The sequence below is a fragment of the Lissotriton vulgaris genome, chromosome 2_1, assembly GCF_964263255.1.
Source record: "Lissotriton vulgaris chromosome 2_1, aLisVul1.2, whole genome shotgun sequence".
In the NCBI taxonomy this organism is placed as follows: domain Eukaryota; kingdom Metazoa; phylum Chordata; class Amphibia; order Caudata; family Salamandridae; genus Lissotriton; species Lissotriton vulgaris.
In genome coordinates, this window is record NC_141687.1 from 385,794,699 (window position 1) to 385,809,251 (window position 14,553).

Here is a 14,553-nt window from a genome sequence, read left to right on the forward strand (position 1 = left end):
GGAAAGTTCCTAACTTTTAGGTTTAATGAGTTGGAAGAGCCTTGAGTTTATCCTGCTTCAGGCCACGGAGAGACTTGATTGGTAGCGCTCTCCAACATAGAAACTACAGAAAACGAGGCACTCACCACTTACCTGAAAATTGGCCGATGTAGGGGTGGGGGTGAGGTGTTTTGACGGGACAGAGGAGATGGACGTGGTCTTGACCTGACTGGAGGGGTCCAGTTTGGGACATCTTAAGGATTTTGGAGGCACTGGGACAGACGTCATTGTTCAGGACAGCTTTGAATGTATGATCCAGTTTCAGCGCTTTCATGCCCTTTTTGGCCTGGCCACTGACAGGCACGCTTATTCACACTCTAAATGTATTTACGTCTAATATTCAGGCATGGTGACGCGTGTTTTCAATATTGAACACAGCTGAATCTCTCTAATATTACTTCAAATGATCTATGTAGCATCCTCCCGTTACTCATATGTGAGGTCCCTCTTTAGACCTAAAAGAAACTTTTTATGGATGTTGCATAAAACATAAACGGAACACTTCTCTGCAAAATGTATGTAATAGGCTCTCACACATCGCCTATATTAAACATTTATTAGGTTAAAACAGTATTTAAAACACTGTTTAAGAAATCTTCAAGTTCATCAGGTCAAGACTCTCGCCAGAACAGAGCTGGCTTTTTAAGGGGCCCCCCTGAAAGTCTGGGTCCCTGGGCCAGAGCCCTCTTTGCCCATGACTGAAAACCTCTCTGAGTCCAGTGAGGAGTTGTGCATCCTTTTCATAATGAAAACTAGGACACAAGAGGTGTGTAGCTCACACACCCGGTCTTGGAACTCCCTTCACAACAAGCAGCGGGTGGTGAAGATAGGTACGGTTAGTTTTCTTGCCATGCAGGTCTTTACCTCTGTAAAAGAAGCTTACACTGGTGCTTCCCTGTTGTAACGATATTTTTTCGTAGGATCTATGGGTCACATTTTTGTAAGTTATGTTGATAGCTCAGTGAGTTAATGCATTTGTGTTTTAGGTCGGGCCTAGATCCGCGTGCATGCGCAGCTCTGCAAGGCTTCTTGTAACTACTCTAAACTACTCTGACTCCCCACACATTGGGTTGGCTTTTGCGTCTGTCATTTTGGAATCGTAGCCTGCAAATGGCTGAAGGTGGGTGCATGTTCCACCTCTTCTGTAAAGGTTCACTCTCACAGCGTTTTGCTGGCGGGAGCGAGCAGCGGCAGCTGCAGTGCCTCCTTGTCTCCCCTGCACCACTCCCCTGTCTCACTGTGCCGCCTCCACCACTCCTCTTGAGCTGCTTGTTTTCCAACAGCAGGCACGCTTTGGGTCAACAATTGCGCCTTGCATTTCTTTTACTCTGAATGAGCCGTATTCGCTAGCCCCCAGAATACCAGGTCACTCACCGCTCACACATTACAATGCACAGCATCAGTAAAACATTTCAAAATACCCTGATAGCTGAAGTTGAAAAATCTTGGTGCAGTAAAGTGTTTGCACCGGCCCCAACCCCCTAAACTTTAGCTTTAATACGCATGCTTGCGCCTTTCTGCAGGGTAGAATAATCAATACAAGCTTTGATCAAGGCACTGGTGGGGCCAGCCTATGGCTACTTCAGGGGGAGGAGCAGCCACGCAGTGGGAAGGCGGCTCTTGTTTATCTTTGATACCGGCCCTACCTTTGGAGAGCAGCTAGCTGACAGTGCTCCATCAGAGAAGTGCGAGTCCCTTTTATCGTCTGCCTCAAACAGAGCAGTGTCTGTCCGCCGAAATACACTGATTCTGCATTAGAGGTGGGCGAGCCCTCACGGGCTCTGTGGGTCATCTTGGAGCCTGGAGCCCAACACCAGCCGAGCCTAGCCCCTCCACCTCAGTAAACAAACGGAATAGGGGAAACCTTTCCTCCCATTCGGTCTCCCGCTGTACATTTATAGCGCTGTGAAAAGCATTGGGTTTTTGTATTCATTGGCAAATCCCGGGATTCCAAACAGGAGGCCAGACATATTTGAAAAGGCTGCATTATAGATACCCCCCACCTGTTTGGCTTGCTCTCCGATGTCCATTCCCATAATGCACGGGGGTTGAGGAACCAGAAATTACCAGATCCAGGAGATGGACTAGAGAAAGCTAGTACAACATGCCCCTAGTCAGAGTAGAGGCTCCCATTTTAGAAATGGCCTGCCGAGGCTTTTAACCCCTCACCATGCAGACACACACCTTCTAACTACCAACTCTCCCTCCCCCTACCCCGACTCCTCCGCAGGCACCTCAGTCTTGCTCCTAGCTGAGTTATTGAGTTCTGAGCAGATGAAAGTGTTTGCCCAGGGTCACACGTTGTAACGAAGCTGGAAAACTGTAATGTTTTAACCCAAATTTAGCGGCCCAGCACCTAGATCTTATCTCCTTCTTGTGTAGCGCTCCCATGGCTCGAGGCTGAATAACGCAACTTGCCTTTATTCAGTTGTTTGTCATACATGTACATCAAACGAACACATTATAATCAGCGCTGTGGGACCCTGTCAGGGCACTGAAACTCTGCACAAACTTTGCAATACAACGCATCGATATTCACAACAATAGGTTATTTATATGCACATGTATTTACTGCACTGCAGTTTCCATTGTTAAAGTGCTTAGGAACAGTGTAAGCACTTCGATGCGCTTTGCTAATATTTGTAAAGAGAGGTCTAGGATTTCGCCCAGTCATTTTATTTGTGATATCTTTTCTAAAGCTGCATAAACGTTAAATGCATGTATTGTATACAGTCGATATCCTTGTCTTGCTAACGATATTTTTTCACAGGATCTATGGGTCAAATTTTAGTAAGTTATGTTGATAGCTCAGTGAGTTAATGCACGTTCCAGAGCGTTGCCTATAAACTTGAGGACAAAGGATCACAAGCATTTGCAATGCACTAGGTCTCGCATTTGCAAGAGTTTGAGCTCTTGGCATTGTAAATGACAATGCCTTTTATTTATAGGTTTTGAAAACCTGCAAGCTAATAGTAAACACACACTTTGTACAAATAGTCTTTGCATATGAAAAGCAAGTCTGGCAGTAAAAGAGACACAGTTACTGCTAGCCGTGGTTCTCGTAATCAAAGACTATAAGTACAAGGTGTGTGTTTACGATCTGCTTGCAGGTTTTAGAAACACATGCATAAAAGGCATTGTCATTTACAATGCCAAGATCTCAAACTCTCGCACATGCTAGACCTAGTGCATTGCAAATGCTTGTTTTAAATAAGGAAATCGTGCACTGTTGCTTTGTGACATGTTCCTGTGTGTGTGTGAGGGTGGGGCTTGTGGTATGCACTGCTGCAGCCCCAGTTGTAGCTCATGCTGTCAATAGGAAGCATTCATACTTCGGGGGGAAGGGAGAGAGGGAGGTGTGAGAGTGGGAGAGGTGTGCACTGCCGCAGCTCCTACTGTGTGATTGATGGAAGCATACATTGGTTCATTTGCCCAGTGAGCGTGAGGGAAGCTGGCACAGTCGCTGTCCTGCTGCTATCTTGTTTCTGTTTATCAAGAAAGTTTGCATATCTGCTTTCTTAACAGTACCTGTGCGCTGTGTGTATCTGTCTGTCTGCCTGTCTGGGCGGTGGACTATGCTCCATCCCCATCTGTCCCTGCCTGTGAAATATCGTATTTCTTATGTACCTAGTTTGTGTGTGACGAAAGTAGTTGTGCTTATGGGGGTATGTTGTGTGTAAGGGAAGAATGCACTGGTACTGACTGGGGGAGGCCTGTATTGTGTTTTGAAAGGCCTGCGCCCCCTTTGGATGGTGATTCACAGGGGAGGCCTGTATTGTGTTTTGAAAAGCCTGCGCCCCCCACCTTTGGATGGAGATGCACAGGGGAGGTATGTATTGTGTTTTGAAAAGCCTGCGCCCCCACCTTTGGATGGTGATGCACAGGGGAGGCCTGTATTGTGTTCTGAAAGGCCTGCGCGCACGCCCCTTTGGCTGGTGATGCACAGGGGAGGCCTGTGTTAGGTTTTGAAAGGCCTGCGAGCACGCCCCTTTGGATGGTGATGCACAGGGGAGGCCTGTATTAGGTTTTGAAAGGCCTGCACCCGCCCCTTTGGATGGTGATGCACAGGGGGGGCCTGTATTGTGTTTTGAAAGGCCTGCACCCGCCCCTTTGGATGGTGATGCACAGGGGCGGCCTGTATTGTGTTTTGAAAGGGCTGCACCCGCCCCTTTGGATGGTGATGCAAAGGGGGGGCCTGTATTGTGTTTTGAAAGGACTGCTCCCCCGCCCCTTTGGATGGTGATGCAGAGGGGAGGCCTGTAGTAGGTTTTGAAAGGCCTGCACCCGCCCCTTTGGATGGTGATGCAGAGGGGAGGCCTGTATTGTGTTTTGAAAGGCCTGCTCCCCCGCCCCTTTGGTTGGTGATGCAGAGGGGAGGCCTGTAGTAGGTTTTGAAAGGCCTGCACCCGCCCCTTTGGATGGTGATGCACAGGGGGGGGGGCTGTATTAGGTTTTGAAAGGCCTGCTCCCCCGCCCCTTTGGATGGTGATGCAGAGGGGAGGCCTGTATTAGGTTTTGAAAGGCCTGCACCCGCCCCTTTGGATGGTGATGCACAGGGGGGGCCTGTATTGTGTTTTGAAAGGCCTGCGCCCCCGCCCCTTTGGATGGTGATGCAGAGGGGAGGCCTGTATTGTGTTTCGGAAGGCCTGCTCCCACCCCTTTGGATGGTGATACAGAGGGGAGGCCTGTATTGTGTTTCGAAAGGCCTGCTCCCGCCCCTTTGAATGGTGATGCACAGGGGGGCCTGTATTGTGTTTCGAAAGGCCTGCGCCCCCACCCCTTTGGATGGTGATGCACAGGGGGGGCCTCTATTGTGTTTCGAAAGGCCTGCGCCCCCGTCCCTTTGGATGGTGATGCACAGGGGGGCCTGTATTGTCTTTCGAAAGGCCTGCGCCCCTGCCCCTTTGGATGGTGATGCACAGGGGGGGCCTGTATTATCTTTCGAAAGGCCTGCACTCTGCACCCCCTTTGGATGGTGATGCACAGGGGGGGGCCTGTATTGTGTTTTGAAAGGCCTGTGCCCGCCCCTTTGGATGGTGATGCACAGGGGGGGCCTGTATTGTGTTTTGAAAGGCCTGCGCCCCCGCCCCTTTGGATGGTGATGCACAGGGGGGCCTGTATTGTGTTTTGAAAGGCCCGATCCCGCCCCTTTGGATGGTGATGCACAGGGGGGAGCCTGTATTGTGTTTCGAAAGGCCTGCGCCCCCGCCCCTTTGGATGGTGATGCACAGGGGGGGCCTGTATTGTGTTTCAAAAGGCCTGCGCCCCCGCCCCTTTGGATGGTGATGCACAGGGGGTGCCTGTATTGTCTTTCGAAAGGCCTGCGCCCCCGCCCCTTTGGATGGTGATGCACAGGGGGGGCCTGTATTGTCTTTCGAAAGGCCTGCGCCCCCGCCCCTCTGGATGGTGATGCACAGAGGGGGCCTGTATTGTCTTTCGAAAGGCCTGCACGCTGCACCCCCTTTGGATGGTGATGCACAGGGGGGGCCTGTATTGTGTTTCGAAAGGCCTGCGCCCCCGCCCCTTTGGATGGTGATGCACAGGGGGGGCCTGTATTGTCTTTCGAAAGGCCTGCGCCCCCGCCCCTTTGGATGGTGATGCACAGGGGGGGCCTGTATTGTCTTTTGAAAGGCCTGCGCCCCCGCCCCTTTGGATGGTGATGCACAGAGGGGGCCTGTATTGTCTTTCGAAAGGCCTGCACGCTGCACCCCCTTTGGATGGTGATGCACAGGGGGGCCTGTATTGTGTTTCGAAAGGCCTGCGCCCCCGCCCCTTTGGATGGTGATGCACAGGGGGGGGCTGTATTGTCTTTCGAAAGGCCTGCACGCTGCACCCCCTTTGGATGGTGATGCACAGGGGGGCCTGTATTGTGTTTCGAAAGGCCTGCGCCCCCGCCCCTTTGGATGGTGATGCACAGGGGGGGGCTGTATTGTCTTTCGGAAGGCCTGCGCCCCCGCCCCTTTGGATGGTGATGCACAGGGGGGGCCTGTATTGTGTTTCGAAAGGCCTGCGCCCCCGCCCCTTTGGATGGTGATGCACAGGGGGGGCCTGTATTGTGTTTTGAAAGGCCTGCTCCCGCCCCTTTGGATGGTGATGCAGAGGGGAGGCCTGTATTGTGTTTCGAAAGGCCTGCTCCCGCCCCTTTGGATGGTGATGCACAGGGGGTGCCTGCATTGTGTTTCGAAAGGCCTGCGCCCCCACCCCCTTTGGATGGTGATGCACAGGGGGGGCCTGTATTGTGTTTTGAAAGGCCTGTGCCCGCCCCTTTGGATCGTGATGCACATGGGGGGCCTGTATTGTGTTTCGAAAGGCCTGCGCCCCCGCCCCTTTGCATGGTGATGCACAGGGGGGGCCTGTATTGTGTTTTGAAAGGCCTGCTCCCGCCCCTTTGGATGGTGATGCAGAGGGGAGGCCTGTATTGTGTTTCGAAAGGCCTGCTCCCGCCCCTTTGGATGGTGATGCACAGGGGGGGCCTGCATTGTGTTTCGAAAGGCCTGCGCCCCCACCCCTTTGGATGGTGATGCACAGGGGGGGGCCTGTATTGTGTTTCGAAAGGCCTGCGCCCCCGCCCCTTTGGATGGTGATGCACTGGGGGGGCCTGTATTGTCTTTCGAAAGGCCTGCGCCCCCGCCCCTTTGGATGGTGATGCACAGGGGGGGCCTGTGTTGTCTTTTGAAAGGCCTGCGCCCCCGCCCCTTTGGATGGTGATGCAGAGGGGAGGCCTGTATTGTGTTTCGAAAGGCCTGCTCCCGCCCCTTTGGATGGTGATGCACAGGGGGGGCCTGTATTGTGTTTCGAAAGGCCTGCGCCCTCACCCCTTTGGATGGTGATGCACAGGGGGGCCTGTATTGTGTTTCGAAAGGCCTGCGCCCCCGCCCCTTTGGATGGTGATGCACAGGGGGGGGCTGTATTGTCTTTCGAAAGGCCTGCTCCCGACCCTTTGGATGGTGATGCACAGGGGGGGGCTGTATTGTCTTTCGAAAGGCCTGCGCCCCCGCCCCTTTGGATGGTGATGCACAGGGGGGGCCTGTATTGTCTTTCGAAAGGCCTGCTCCCGACCCTTAGGATGGTGATGCACAGGGGGGGCCTGTATTGTCTTTCGAAAGGCCTGTGCCCCCGCCCCTTTGGATGGTGATGCAGAGGGGAGGCCTGTATTGTGTTTCGAAAGGCCTGCTCCCGCCCCTTTGGATGGTGATACAGAGGGGAGGCCTGTATTGTTTCGAAAGGCCTGCTCCCGCCCCTTTGGATGGCGATGCACAGGGGGGGCCTGTATTGTGTTTCGAAAGGCCAGCGCCCTCACCCCTTTGGATGGTGATGCACAGAGGGGGCCTGTATTGTGTTTCGAAAGGCCTGCGCCCCCGCCCCTTTGGATGGTGATGCACAGGGGGGGCCTGTATTGTCTTTCGAAAGGCCTGCACGCTGCACCCCCTTTGGATGGTGATGCACAGGGGTGGGCTGTATTGTGTTTAGTAAAGCCTGCGCCGCCGCTCCTTTGCATGGTGATGGACAGGGGAGGCCTGTATTGTGTTTTGAAAGGCCTGCGCCCCCTTTGGATGGTGATGCGCAGGGGAGGCCTGTATTGTGTTTAGAAAGGCCTGCGCCGCTGCTCCTTTGCATGGTGATGGACAGGGGAGGCCTGTATTGTGTTTTGAAAGGCCTGCGCCACCTTTCTATGGTGATGCACAGAGAAGGGCTGTATTTTGTTTAGAAAGGCCTGCGCCGCCGCTCCTTTGCATGGTGATGGACAGGGGAGGCCTGTATTGTGTTTTGAAATGCCTGCGCTCCCGCCCCTTTGGATGGTGATGCGCAGGGGAGGCCTGTATTGTGTTTTGAAAGGACTGGGCTCCCGCCCCTTTGGATGGTGATGCACAGGGGAGGCCTGTATTGTGTTTTGAAAGGCCCGCGCTCCCGCCCCTTTGGATGGTGATGCGCAGGGGAGGCCTGTATTGTCATGACGAATATTTGTACTTACAGGTTGTTACACCCAAGGCACCGTGTATGTATACACTGCCAAAAATTCATAAGTCTAAGGTCAACCCTCCTGGAAGACCCATAATTTCAGGGATTGGAGGACCAATATGTGGATACTTTCTTGCAGATTTATGTTAAAAATTTGCCTTCGTTTATACAGGACACTAAACATGTCCTTAACCTGATTTGTGACCTTGTGTGGGATGAGAGCATGACATTAGTGACGCTAGATGTAGTTTCACTATACTCCAATATTGATCATGACCTGGGAGTTGAAGCGTTGGATTATTTCCTAAGTAATAGATCAGCTGAATTTTATGATCACAATCAGATGATTCTCTCGATGACAAAATTGGTCTTACAGAATAATGTTTTTTTGTTTGATGGCAAATGGTTAAGGCAGCGCCTCGGGACTGCGATGGGTTCCAGATTCGCTCCGTCTTTTGCGAACCTCTTTATGGGGTGGTTCGAGGCGGAGAGGATCTGGGGCCCGTCAGGCAAGAAATGGATGCAGTTTATTTATTAGTGCATTAGTTTTATTAGATCTGAGTGCAGCGTTTGATACCGTGCTGCACTCCACACTGCTGTCTCGCCTGATGGAGATGGGGGTGACGGGGTCAGCGCTAGCATGGCTGAAGTCCTATCTAGCTGATAGAAGCTTTCAGCTACATTGTCCTCCCTTCAGATCATCCCCACGCAAGGTAAGCCATGGGGTTCCTCAGGGCTCAAGTTTGAGCCCCACCTTGTTTAACATCTACATGGAACCCCTGGCTCGCGTGGTGGAGGCGTTTGGGGTGGACATTGTTAGCTATGCCGATGACACCCAGTTGGTGTTTAAACTCACACCCGACTGTAGTCAAGATGCCATCAACTTCTCGAACTGTATGTCAGCAGTGGCAGTATGGATGAACGACAACTGCCTGCGCCTTAATGGCGAAAAGACAGAGCTGTTGGTGGTCGGGAGAGCAACATCTTCATGGTCAAGGCTTTGGTGGCCCAGTGAACTTGGGGACCCCCCCACTCCGAGGGAGTCGGTACGTAACCTTGGTGTTATGTTAGACACCGACCTCTCGTATAAGACCCATGTTAATAAAGTCACAGGGAGATGTTTTGGTCTACTCAAGGTTCTGCGTAAGGTCTTAGACCTCCTACCTGCAGTAGCCAGAAAAACCATTGTTCACGCCTTAGTGACTCCTCACCTTGATTACGGCAACGCCATGCTGTTAGGGCTAAGCCAAAAAGCACTTCATCAACTTCAATGCGTGCAAAATGCCGCTGCACGTTTAGTGCTTGGTCTCCCGCGCAGAGCATCAGGAAAGTCTGCATTGGCCAAACTCCACTGGCTCCCCGTCAGGGAGCGTATTAAATTTAAAGCCCTTTGCTATGCACACCGCATAGCCCAGAACAAAGGTCCGGACTATCTCAATAACCTCCTGACCATACATCGCCCCACTCGTAATTTAAGATCTTCTGGTGCGATGTTGTTTAAAACTCCTCGTATTCGTAGGGCCAGAATGGGCGGACGCTCATTTAGAAGCTTGGCCCCCAAATACTGGAATGCTCTACCACTGAATTTGAGGATGGAGCCATCTGAAACAGGATTCCGGAGGAAATTTAAAACATTCCTCTTCCCCACTTCATAATCCCGTTCTCTCAGGTCCTTTGTTGAATTTTATCAGTGATTAGCGCGGGGACACACTGTTCTATGTGTAGCCAGGCGCTCTATAAATGTTTTATTATTATTATTATTATTATTATTATTATTGGGGGCGCTATATAGACGATTGCCTGTTGATCTGGACTGGATCAACTGATGAACTCAAAGGCTTTTTGGACTATTTGAATGACAACAGGCTTAATTTGAAGTTTACTACAAATTATGACAGGAACAGCATCACGTTTCTAGATATTGAACTATATGTTAAAGAAGGTAATTTATGTAGTCGCATGTATCGCAAGCCTACCAGTTGCAATGCTGTATTGCATGCCCAAAGTTGCCATCCTGTGACACAGGTGAATGCTATACCGTATGGGGAGATGGTAAGGGCCAGACGTAACTGTTCTGAAGAAAATGATTTTCAACATAACCTCACAGACATGACAAGGAGATTCTTGAAGCGTGGTTATCAGAGAAAGGTGATTGATGATGCTATATTTAGAGTAAATAAACTGAAGAGATCTAAGACATTGGACAAGAAAATAAGGGATGAGATAGGTAGGGATACTAAGATTCGTTTCATTACTAATTATAGTAGTGAGAGTGCTCAACTGTACAATGTTATGAGGAAGCATTGGCATCTGTTGAGGATGGATAAGGACTTGCTCCCCTTTATTGGGGATAGACCTGGTCTAACGTTTAGAAAGAGTCGTACGCTGTCTAGCTACATCAGCCCCAGTTACCCTATCAAAAATGTTGAGCCTAATTGGCTGAATGAGACAAAAGGTTTTTATAAATGTGGCAGGTGTAGTTCGTGTAGATGGGCCAAGGCAAGGGTTAAGACATTCAATTACAACAATACTGGAGACTACCACATTGAGATGTTCATTAATTGTGACACCACTTTCGTAATCCATGTTATTGTATGTTCATGCAAGAAGATATATGTTGGTAGCACGATTAGGAAACTCAGAGAGCGTATGGTTGAGCATTTCAGAGCACTAAAAACAGGTGACACACGTTACCCGATTGCCTCTCATATGGTAAGAAACTTTCAAGAAAAGGAGAAACATACCTTTGTTTACCATGGTATTGATCATGTTAAACGCGATCCCAGAGGTGGGAATAGGCAGCTGCAACTTAGACGTAGAGAGGTGATGTGGTTGATGAAACTCAAAGCTGTGGAGAGAGGTCTAAATATTGACAATGAATTTGAATACTTTTTGGGAGAAAACTGTTAAAATTGATGTATGTATGGTATCCATTGTGGGGATCTGAAGGGATGTCATATGTTACTGTAATCTGTGAGGTGTTAATAATCTAGTACACGTTTTTGTATAAATGTAATGTATTTGCTTGTTCGATATAATTTCCTCCTTACGTTGCACTCCCCTTTCTGTGTATTCTCCTTCCTTGGTTTGTGGTACTTTAGTTCCTTCTACCCTTTTCTTTCCATTTCGTTATACGTCCTCCCGTTAAATCCTGTAAACAGGCTTTTATGTTGATTAATTGTGTTGTGATTGTACTGGTTCTGCCTAACGAAAGGTTTGAATCTGACAGTTATGACATTGAGAATGGTAGATGGCACGGTATTTCAAGAATTGTTATAATGTAGGACATGTGGTTATAAATGCCTTTGTTACTTTGAAAATGTTACTGAGGTAATTTGCGTTATGGAAGCATGAACAGCGGCTCATTTTTTGTGCTTATGGTGGTTTTGACGCTGGTCCTGAGCGTTTAAACATGGCGCGCGTAACTTCGCAGACCGCCCATGGTACTTTGAACTGTAGAATGTTGTACGCGTAAAGATTTGGACGAACATTGGGGTTTTTATTATTTTTCCATTTAGTCAGAGTGTTTGTAGTTCTGTAACGAGAGTGCAGCTACTTTGTAGCTAAAAAGGAAGGTTAGGTTAGTTGAACATGGCGCTCGTTATAGCTTACTATTTAAAGCCACTCCAAGATGGCGCCGGTGCAACACGCCGGAATCGAAGAGGACGGGTCCCTGCAGATACGCGGTAAGCCCCGACGCGTAGCGCGGACAGAGTGGTCTATTTTAGATTAGGTCCCTGTGTTGAAGGGTGGCATTGCGTTTTAAGGATACTTAGCGTAAACGATAGAGAGTAATGGTGTGCCGTGTTTAATGCCTGGCACCGCGTCTTTTGAAATTATGCTTAATTACTTGCAGGATTGGACTGCGCATATGATCGATATTGTTGCAAGACTTTGTGAATGACTACGGACAGGTAAAATAGTGGTCCATTAAAAAATGTATACATATAAAGGTTTACTTGTAAGGGAATTAATACTTATAATCATGCTGTGCATTTTTTGTAGTAAAAAAGATGAGCTGCGTTCAAAGCTGTGAAGTTATATGCTGCATTTACTTAAGTTGACAGAGCTTAGCTATACGCTATTTTGGAGAGAAGTGAATTTACTGATCCACTGGGAGTTTCATTGGTGAGTTTGGAGAGATTTGTGTATGCCTCATAATTAGTCCTGAAGGAAGGGATTTAGTTGGGTTGCTTATGACCTACGTTATTTTTACTTGAGAATTAGTACTTCTTTGAAGAGTGTTTCTAGTAAGGCAGTGATTTGCCATGTGTGTGATAATTTTCAATGACTGTGGGATACATACTTTGGTTGCCGACTTGGCACATTGTTCTGTCACCCTTGGGAGATTTTGGCTTTATTCTTGGTGTTGGGTACCTATTTCTGCCTTGTTACTATTGTGTATCTTCACTAGTGATTTGGTGACTGTTTAGTTTAAGTTTACTTGGAGGTTATACTATTTCGTGAGTGATTTAATTTAGACCTAATTGTGGTTATTCTGTATATTTACAGCCCTGAAGAAGTCAATTGTCATATACTGACAAGACGAAACACGTGTTGGCTGTGTACATGAAATCTACTATGAAAAACTTTATGAAGCTATAAAGAAGAAGAGTGAAATATATGGATCTGTAGTTTACTTTTGGACTATTTGAATAACTCTTGAGTGCTTGGTGGAAATGTGCAGAGGCCTGTATTGTGTTTTGAAAGGCCTGCGCCCCCTTTGGATGGTGATGCACAGGGGGGGCCTGTATTGTGTTTTGAAAGACCTGTGCCCGCCCCTTTGGATTTGATGCAGTCACTCAGTCTGGGGCGCCTGTCTCGGTTCGTGTCTGAGAGCAGACGCAGTCACTCAGGCGGCCAGTCTCTCCCGAGGATGATGTCACTGGCTTGTAGGCTGCCCTGCAGGGCTTCCACTTTTGCTGCAATGCAAATATGGCTCTTTAAACCGGTTCTTTGCCTTCAGACCCGAGGGCAGCTCCTCCTCGGCCCGACCTCCAGTATTTGGAAGAGAGAAGGGTGGCTGCTGAGGATGGCGAGGGGTTCCGGGGCGGTCATGTGCTCACTTGGGGTGCCACCCTGACTGGTAAGGGCTCTGGGAAGTCTCCGGCAGTGCAGGGGGTTAGAATAATGGCCGCTTGATGGCCCGGCCTCCCCGTGGGCCGACAGCCGCCCTCTGCTGAAACGGCATTCCCCAAATGCCTTTCCCAGAAGACACAAATAGAGCATTTCTGTGCCTTGTCAGACCGCGGGATGGAGGAGGCAGGGCACTGACCGGAGAGCACGGGCTTGCACCAGCGGGCAGGGGCGCGCGGCCAGGCAGCTGGCAAGAGGCGGAGCCAAAAACACCAACGATGGACGGAGAGCTGGCAGTGCGGCCTGCAGGGAAAGTGCGGAGCAGGGGGGTTCACAAACATTTACTTGACCGCTTTTTTAAATACTCCAGATTAAGTTGCTTTTCTTAAAATGAGAGCGCAAAAGATGGGGCCTGGGAGGTAAAGTGCATGCCAACAAATCACCAGGAAGAGCAGAGCCAAGGGTAGGTTCTGGCTCCTGGAGCCCATGCACGAGCCAGGCCTCGGAAATATGTTTATGTAAATTGTGCAACAAACATCATTTTAGAATATGATAAAGTTTCTTCTAAATTAAAAAAAAAGTTTATTTCTTTAACACACGGAAGCGTTTTATCGTAGTACATCAGACTATATCTTTGCATTATGAAGTATATATCAGTGAGAGGTTTTACACGTGCGCTGAGAAACATTCCTGCCCCCATCCTGATGACAATTATTAGGGAACTGAGAGGCAAGTCAGTTGTTATTTGTACCCTAGAAGTGTCTTAGATTAATATACTTTGATCAACATTATAGGCTATTGAACGCAGAGTTTTTTGTACAGTGCACACCCTGTACCCACGCGTATTTGAATGTGCTCTATGTGAAAATGAACGAAAAGGAGACTTGGTGAAATAAAGTACTTGCTTAGGATCACACAATTGAGTCAAGAAGGGAAGCTGCGATTGATCCCACGTTTCCCAGTTTCACCCTGTGTAATTTAGGCTTTGGGTGGTTATCCCATTCAGACTTTGGATGATCAGCTTTTTCTGATATGAAATAGTTTGTCTTGGAAGATGAGAGTAGAGCATACAAGCAGAACTCGCATTCCGTTTTTGGTGTTTTTGTATAGCGAAACCTTGCCCAAGGACATAAGATCGCTTCCCAACAGACGCACGTTATATTACACCTTTTTTTAGGTGCAGGGTGATATCCCAGGGTTTACAGGATGGCCGAGACTAGGATTTGAGCCTTGTTCTTTTTCCATATTGCGTGGTCAGAAGCTGTAACCACTAGGCCACATGCCTCTTGTGAAAGCTCATCTTGTTTTGGGCTGAAGGTGAAAAGAGAACCTCTAGCTGAGCCAGACAGGCTTCCGGCTCTAGCTTTCAATGGCTTGCCCATCTCTAAAGAAGGAGGACTGAACATGAACTTTAAAATATGCCGTGTTCTTTGCTAATTTAACACTTTTTTTTACTTAAGCTGCTAGAAAGTGCAAAGA

General features: G+C 49.0%; 1 protein-coding gene across 2 annotated transcripts in view; it reads left to right on the forward strand.

Annotated features, from left to right (window-relative positions):
- MYO1C (myosin IC) overlaps positions 1–14,553 on the forward strand; it is a 576,863-nt gene that overhangs the window by 178,605 nt on the left and 383,705 nt on the right. The window lies entirely within an intron of this gene.